Here is an 8,439-nt window from a genome sequence, read left to right as displayed (position 1 = left end):
AATTGCATTAAATAAACTCAGAAAATATAATAAACTATATAATTTAATGAAGGGATCAACATCATTAATTTTTTCCGATAAAGACTATGAAATATCAATCAAAATTTTCTAAATCAAAACGGGCTTAATAAAAGACAAAAACAAAAATACACAAATAAAATTTTATAAGAATTGAATTCATTATCTTGCTATCATGAATAACTAATTTTATACCTAAGTCTATTGACAATGAATCCCATCTTCAGCTCTTTCACTATGTAAATTGTTCAGTCTTTTTATTTTTGAATTTTTTTGAAGTGATAGGATATTTTTTTTTTTTTATTTCTCTAGGAAAAAAAATCAAGCTAGATGTATATATATGAATAATTTCCAAAATAATCTATTCTAATGAAGTCTATATAGGTTTAGAGGTTAATATTAAAGGCATAACATACAAAGCATTGAATGGAGCATGAACGTGAAAAATGTTAAAAAAATTAAGAATACCTTATATAAATATAGAAGTTTGTGGATGCAGTTTTAGAAAAATATAGAAACTGAGAGAAGTTTTAAGAAAGCTTTATACATATATGTGGATATTTTCTGGCATCCAAAAACATTTTTGAACAAGTTTCGAGAGCCCATGACCTTTTGGGGTAGCAACGTATTGATTTTTGTTTCTTCGTTTGCACAAATTGCAAGTACATGCTTTTAAGTTGTAGAATGGTTAATCCAAATCGCCTTCAATCAGCAATCTCCAAGTAAAGATTCAAGAAGACGTCAAGTCTCATATAATTTATTCTTGATCATAAATTAGCTTAAATAACTCTTTATAATTAATCTTTACAAGAAATATGTGAAAAAGAATAAATCTTAGGGGTAATATTAAATTAATTTATTAGTGATGGTACCTAATATTAATAGAAAAAGTAAGAGGTGCTACACAAAGTTTCACAAGTCCAATCTTACATAAAGCTAATTTCATTTGAAAATTCCAACTATTCAAATGTTGAAGATCAAAAGAAAAACTTGGTATTTAAGTTTTACTACTTGAGTATTGATAAAGACTAATTATGTTCCTCTGACCTGTATTTGATAATTATTAACTAGGATTATAATAAGAATAAAACAACTTAAAGAACTTTTTAAAAAATATAATTAATGATGATATCAATATTATCGCTAAACTTTTATAAGGGACTCAAATCAAAGAAACAAACTCACCGTAAATGTTAATTGCTGCACAATTTTATTGAAATAACATTTATATTGTTGTAGAGAATACATTAGAGCACAAAAGCCGATCAAATAACATGGCCAGACATTGTTACAAGGAATCAAAAGTTTACGACATTGCATATACGTAGCTTACAAACTAATGAGCAGCATCCAATGTTTTTTCACTTTATTATTAAGTTATAATTATAGTAGGACTTTCATCAATATCCTTAATTAATCACTTCAATACATATTTAGTGAGTCCCTTGAAATGAGTGTTCATAAAGTACTCGTCCCACTTAATGCACTTTGGATCAAAATTAAGCATCACTTTTGTGTTGCTTCCTTTAATCATCCTTCGCAAATTCTCAGTATTTATATCATCGAATCTGCTCAAAAGAAAAACAAATAATCCAAATTAAATATATATCATGTAATCATGAAAAATTAGCGTAAAAGTGGTGGAGAAAAAAGTTAGAAAAACATACACTGCTTGGGAAAACAAGTAAGGCTTGTACAATTCCGTCAGACGCACAGTGGTGCTAAGTCTTCGTCTTGCATTGGCATATATGCTTTCAAAAAGGTTGCAAAACATCATGTTTGTCAATTTCAGCATCTGAAAATATGCATAATTTCCATGTTAGCTAATTAGCCCGTAACGCCATCCATAAAAGAATTAATGTAGTTATATCATTATCATAATTAAAATATTATTTTGGTAAAGGTTTGAGATTTCAATAACAATTATTTATAATAATATAGTTAATTATCGGATTCCTATGGAGGTTTGGGAATTTTCACTATATAAATTTAATTAGCGACAAGTGATAAACCGAAAGCTGATTTAGACTTGCAATATGTATTAAATGGCAATAACTATTATCTCACTGCAATGGCAACTTTCACAAGTTTACTAGTGAGGAAGTTGATGTTTAAGTTGTTAGTATTTATGAACAATGTCAATTTTATGGCATTCAAGTCAATATTGATAGGTAGTGGCATGCAAATAATGAGGAGTTAGATAAGATTTTTATTTGCGTTATACATGTGCCACGATTAATCAGTAACGACAATTAATACACATCTTGTTACCATTAAATTTGTAAAAGTATTGTTGATAAAGCATAAAACTTTAATTAGCAATAATAATAAAATTAAATACTCATTACTTTATATAATTGAAAAATAAAAATACTAAAGTTTAATTTGCTTAACACCACAATATAATTAAATACTTCATCAGCTTAAACTCACCTGGAGGAATGGCAAGTAACGAAATGCAATATAATTGTGAAAGTTGGCCATGGTACTTAAAATTGTAAGTTGCGCAACTTTGATAGGTTTTCCTCTACTATCAAGCAATGGATTTTCAGTTAAATAACGTTGCATTTGCAACTTGACCTCTGCATATTTCACAGGATTCCGCCTTGAAGAACCAATGTGATAAATGAATAAATTGTGTTGGGGATGATTGGAATGTATTGCCATTGCCGCAAGCATGCAATTTACCACCATATCACCTGGTATCTGTCAATATTAAACAATTTTAATTAATATCTCTATCAACGTCATATATCTCAATATACATATATACAAATATTGGCATGTCGATAAAAGACTCGTGAAGAATATGTTGAATATCTAATTTATTTTATGGAAAAGTAAAATTATACCTGAAAGGCCCACTTTTGTTTTAATGAATGAGTTGAGTGTATAAAAAAATGTAGATAGAATAAGTATGGGTAAGGACATTTTAATTAATTCACATTTTGTCTGCCAATTGTGCTAGTATTTTTTTTCCTAACATTATGTTTACAAATTGCTTGTAATATTTTTAAGATTATAAATTGGGTTAATGAGTTCAATTTATCAATCTTAATTAAGTTTTGGATCCATAAAATCTTAGCAGATTAGGTCCTGAATTTTAGTAAATTCTCCCTAAATCCAACCAATCATCATTCCAAGCTGAATATTTATTCAAATTTCTGAAGTACGTATTAGTATATATATATATATATATATATGAATCTCTTTTAATTCATTCATAATAAATAATGCAAGATATAATATTATGAAAGTAGTTTAGGCATTTAAAAGTGTATCTAGAATAATACTACCGCAGATATCAGACTTGCATGCACAAAAACATAATTGGCAAATTCATCATTTCCACAAGATATATACATATAAAAATATTTGAGGTTTCATTAAGATTAATTACAATAAAATTTTAACATATCATTAAGGAAATATGGATTAAATGAATAAAAATTAGAATTACAACATCAAACCTACAAATTCATGATACATCCACTATAAAAAGGAATTAGACTTCTCATCTTTCACATCATCAACCTCAACCAATGTCTCGTTTTAGCTCTCTACTGTTGCTTTTTGTGCTCTTGTTTTTGGCCACTCCATGCCTCACTCGAAGTGTAGTGGAAGATTTGACATTATTGGATTCGAGTCTAAGTGAAAATGGCCTGACCATAGATGAAGAGGATGAGATATGGAGTCCTGATGCATCGAAACCCGATCGCGGACATTTCAAACCTCCTAAACATGGCAAACCACCTAAACATTCTAAACCTCCTAAACATGGTAAACCTCCTAAACATGGCCATCGCGCTCCTCCTCCTCATCATCATGGTCTTGCACCAGAAGATTTATACATTTAGATGGGAAAATCATACATTTTTTTTCTTTATGATTAATACTACAAGGTGATGTGTTCTGCATTGCAAAAAATAATGTCTGTAGTAATATTTGAATGTGCAATATTAAAATTTTTGTACTTTATCGCTCTATTTCTACAAACATTATATCTTTGTTCAAGTATTATGTAAATAATTAAAAATTTAATCATGCAAGTGGCTGGAATAAGAAACGGTGTGGATTCTAGCAAGAAGCGGAACGAGTTACAAGAATGCAAATTGCTTGGACTTGATCACATTAACAAAATTGCCGATTAAACTTAAACTAACTAAATATTGTTTAATTATTAGTTTAATAGTTTGTAATTATATCTTGAGTTATTCTCCTTTTCTAAATTTAGTGAGATAATTTTCAGGAGTTAGATAGGAATCATAGGGTATTCGTTTTCATTACACTTATGTCATTGATAATACCAACTACAATTTAAATACAGTTCTTTTCACTATTAGGTTTGTGAATATTATTACCATGACAAAATAATTTTTTTTTTTGGTCACTTGTTTAATAATGTAAGTGACAACTTTACTTTTTCGCTTTACATCTTATCACTAATATTTTTCCTCTTCTTCTTCTTATTCTATATATTTTTTTTCCCTAATAGTAAATCATAATCATCCAATTGGCAGAACGTACCTCTGCGAGATCTTACACCATCCAAATATTTGCTACTACTTTAAACATAATATGAAGCTTTGTTAGTTAGTTTTAATCCTTCTCTTTCAATGTTCGGAAGTGGTCATAAAAATAAATTCTTTTTGAAAGATAATGCAAATACTGAACTCTAATATTTGACATCACAATAAAATTGAATAGTGCATTAGCATAAAATGGCAAGTAATGGGTTGCAATATAATTGTGAAAGCTAGCCATTGTATTTAAAGTTGTAGGTTGCCCCACTCTAATAGGTTTTCCTTCAGTATCAAGTAATGGATTTTTAGTTAAATATCGATGCATTAGCCACTTAAGCTCTTAAAATTTAAAAGGATTTCGCCTGGACGAACCAACATAGTAAACAAATAAGCCATGTCGATAATCATTGGAATGTGATGCTATTGCTGCAAGTATACAATTTGCCACCATGTCTCCTGGTATTTGTCAATATTAAAACATATATAATCAACCTCTTATATTTCTTTTTTTTTGTTTTTTGAATTTATTATATTTTTAAATATGTCTTATACACACACGCGCATATATAAATATCTATATAGTATTTACATAGATGACATGTAATACTGAATTGAGACACAAAATTTACTTTTTTCTTTTTTAAGAAAAGGTAAAATGTGAATATATATTTGAGATTGCCCCTTATATTTTAATGAATTAATTGAAAAGGGCATGATTAGGTGGGGGGGAGGCATTTGAAAAATTTATAGTATTTTAGGTTCCTACAGTGAAATTTGTTGAAACTTTTAACGTTTTTATTTTATTCTTAAAATGATAGTTTGACATATTTTGATAAAATGACATTTCAAAACTTACAACTAAGCGAAAAGCAATCCTCTTAATCACTATATTTAATTTGTTGATGTTTTATCTTAACCAACTGTCACAATAAAGTAAATAATTAAAACATATCATATATATTTGCTTTTTATTGAACAAATGATTTTAATTTATGTAACTATATATCTTGATTCTTACCATGTCAAATATTGATTCTGGATCACCACGAAAAATTTCAATTTGCCTTAACCATAAGTGACAAAAATGCCATCCAAAGTTCTGTTATGTTATCGTAAATCATAAACATTTTGGCCCAGCTAAAAAATGTCATAACATGACCTTGAGAAAAAACAATAACAGTTACAAAACATTAAGTGCTAGTATAAGATTACCAAATATGATGCATCTTTATACAATTTAACTTTTATTTTACTAAAGACAATTTCAAAAGCCTATTGGTGATTAAATTAGTGGTTAATTACTGTCACTTGTAATATATTTATAGGGACTGTCTAATGACAACATCATTAATATATATTAATAATGACCAGAATAGTAGTTTAGTTTATGAGAAATGAATATGATTATGTGAAAGTTGTTACTAATGAATAATGAGGAACAGAATAATTAAAACATGGGAACAACTACCTTACACCTTCGATCCAACCGGAAAATGGCTCTATAAGTACATGTTATAATAGTCGGACAAATTATGATGACTGCAGCTTTCTCTATGAAACTTTCCAAAAACATCTCTCCTAGTGCCTTTGTAAACAGATACGTGTTTGGCCATCCATGTAATGTTGCGTTGATTATAGAATTCTCATTCGTTTTTATTTGTAATAATCAACATTAAAACCAATAAAAAAAGATATATATATATATATATTTATATAATCTTTTAAGTTGGTACTTTCTCAACTTTCATTCTTTATCTATTCCTTTTGCGGCTTTGGTCAATCATTTATCGGCACAATGACAACTTTGATGAATGGGATATTTAACCTTTCAATGCCCAAATCCTTAATAGCTTTTGTGATTTCTTTTCCTGTTGCGATTTGAGTTTGAAGTCTACTTAATTTTTCCTCCATTATCTTCTTCTCCTTGTTGATGTCCAAGTACGAAATTTTAGATCCATCAAGTGTCTCATCCATACTAAAAAAACGGCTTTTCTGGGATGTGTCCTACCCTCGTTCCATGCACAAAAGCTATGCATAAATTTAGTTAATTAACTAATAAAAATATAAAAATATAAATAATTTATTAGAACTGATAAAATTAATTAGTTTTAAATTTATAAAAAAAAATTATTTAGATAATCAAAGAGATGGTTATTTGTAGATATAATAAGTACGGGTAAGGAGATTTTAATTAATTTACATTTTGTCTCCAAATTGTACGTGCTAGTATATTTTTCTCTAACATTATGTTTAGAAATTGCTTGTAATATTTTAAGATTATAATTGGGTTAACGAGTTTAATTTATCAATCTTAATTAAGTTTTGGATCCATAAAAATCTTAGTAGATTAGGACCTGAATTTCAGTAAATTCTCCCTAAATCCGACCAATCATCATTCCTAGCTGAAGATTTATTCAAATTTTTGAAATACGTATTAGTTAATATATATATATATATATGAATCTTTATTAATTCATTTCATAATAAATATTGCAAGATATGATATTATGAAAGTTGTTTATGCATTTAAAAGTGAATCTAGAATAATACTACTACAGATATCAGACTTGCATGCACAATAACATAATTGGCAAATTCATCATTGCAACAAGATACATATAAAAATATTTGAGCTTTCATTTGAATAAAATTAATTACCATAAAATTTTAACATCTCATTAAGGAAATATGGATTAAATGCATAAATATTAGAATTAAAACATCAAACCTACGAATTCATGATACATCCACTATAAAAAGGAATTAGACTTCTCATCTTTCACATCATCAACCTCAAGCAATGTCTCATTTTAACTCTCTACTGTTGCTTCTCGTGCTCTTGTTTTTGGCCACTCCATGCCTCACTCGAAGTGTAGTGGAAGATTTGACATTATTGGATTCGAATCTAAGTGAAATTGGCCTGACCATAGATGAAGAGGATGAGATATGGAGCGTTGATGCATCGAAACCCGATCGTCATCATGCTAAGCCTCCTAAACATTCCAAACCTCCTAAACATGGCAAACCACCTAAACATGGTAAACCTCCTAAACATGGCCATCGCGCTCCTCCTCCTCATCATCACGCTCCTCCTCATCATAATGGTCTTGCACCAGAAGATCTATACATTTAGATGGGAAAATTGTACATTTTTTTCTTTATGATTAATACTACAAGGTGATGTGTTCTGCACTGCAAAAAATAATATATCGTTAGTAATATTTGAATGTGCAATTTCTAACTTTTTTGTACTTTATCGGTCTATTTCTACTAACATTATATTTTTATTTCAAGTATTACTTAAATAATTAAGAATTTAATCATGCAAGTGACTGGATCAAGAAACGGCTTGGATACAAGCAAGAAGTGCAACGAATTACAAGAATTAAAAATTGCTTGGACTTGATCAGTTAATGTGTCACAAAATTGCCGATTAAACTTAAACTAACTATATGTTGTTTAGTTATTAGTTTACTAGTTTCAAATTATATTTTGAATTATTCTCCTTTTCTAAATTTGTATCCATACTTTTCCCATCTCAACAAGAAATAGTGACACAAATTTCTTAACATCTACACTCTTCTCTTCATATTTTTGGAAGGCCATTGACCCCACAATAAATTGGTTTAAGAATTGGTCCCAAATTTTGCCCCATTCATGAAGTGTTGCAAATGGCCCATACGGCTTAATAGGGATGTAGAACTATTGCACGGTGTGTGTGATGTGCATTCGATATATATACAATCTATTATTATCACAATTGATAAACCTACATATAAGGAAAAGTATCCGTCACTTGTCACTGTCATTAAATTTCGCATACATACTTCATTACTCTTACTCTCCTTGCTATCATTTTTGTTAAAGAAAATCTCATTTTTAAAAAAATAAAATTACA

At 28.8% G+C, this 8,439-nt stretch overlaps 1 pseudogene; it reads right to left on the bottom strand.

The window, feature by feature from the left end:
- Positions 1-1,435: 1,435 nt before the first annotated feature.
- LOC148786850 (fatty acyl-CoA reductase 3-like) lies at positions 1,436-7,602 on the bottom strand (annotated as a pseudogene).
- Positions 7,603-8,439: the final 837 nt, after the last annotated feature.

This window comes from Sesamum indicum, linkage group LG9, assembly GCF_026168435.1.
Source record: "Sesamum indicum cultivar Baizhima isolate 11 linkage group LG9, ASM2616843v1, whole genome shotgun sequence".
Lineage (NCBI taxonomy): Eukaryota > Viridiplantae > Streptophyta > Magnoliopsida > Lamiales > Pedaliaceae > Sesamum > Sesamum indicum.
This window is presented reverse-complemented; position numbering and strand designations above follow the sequence as displayed.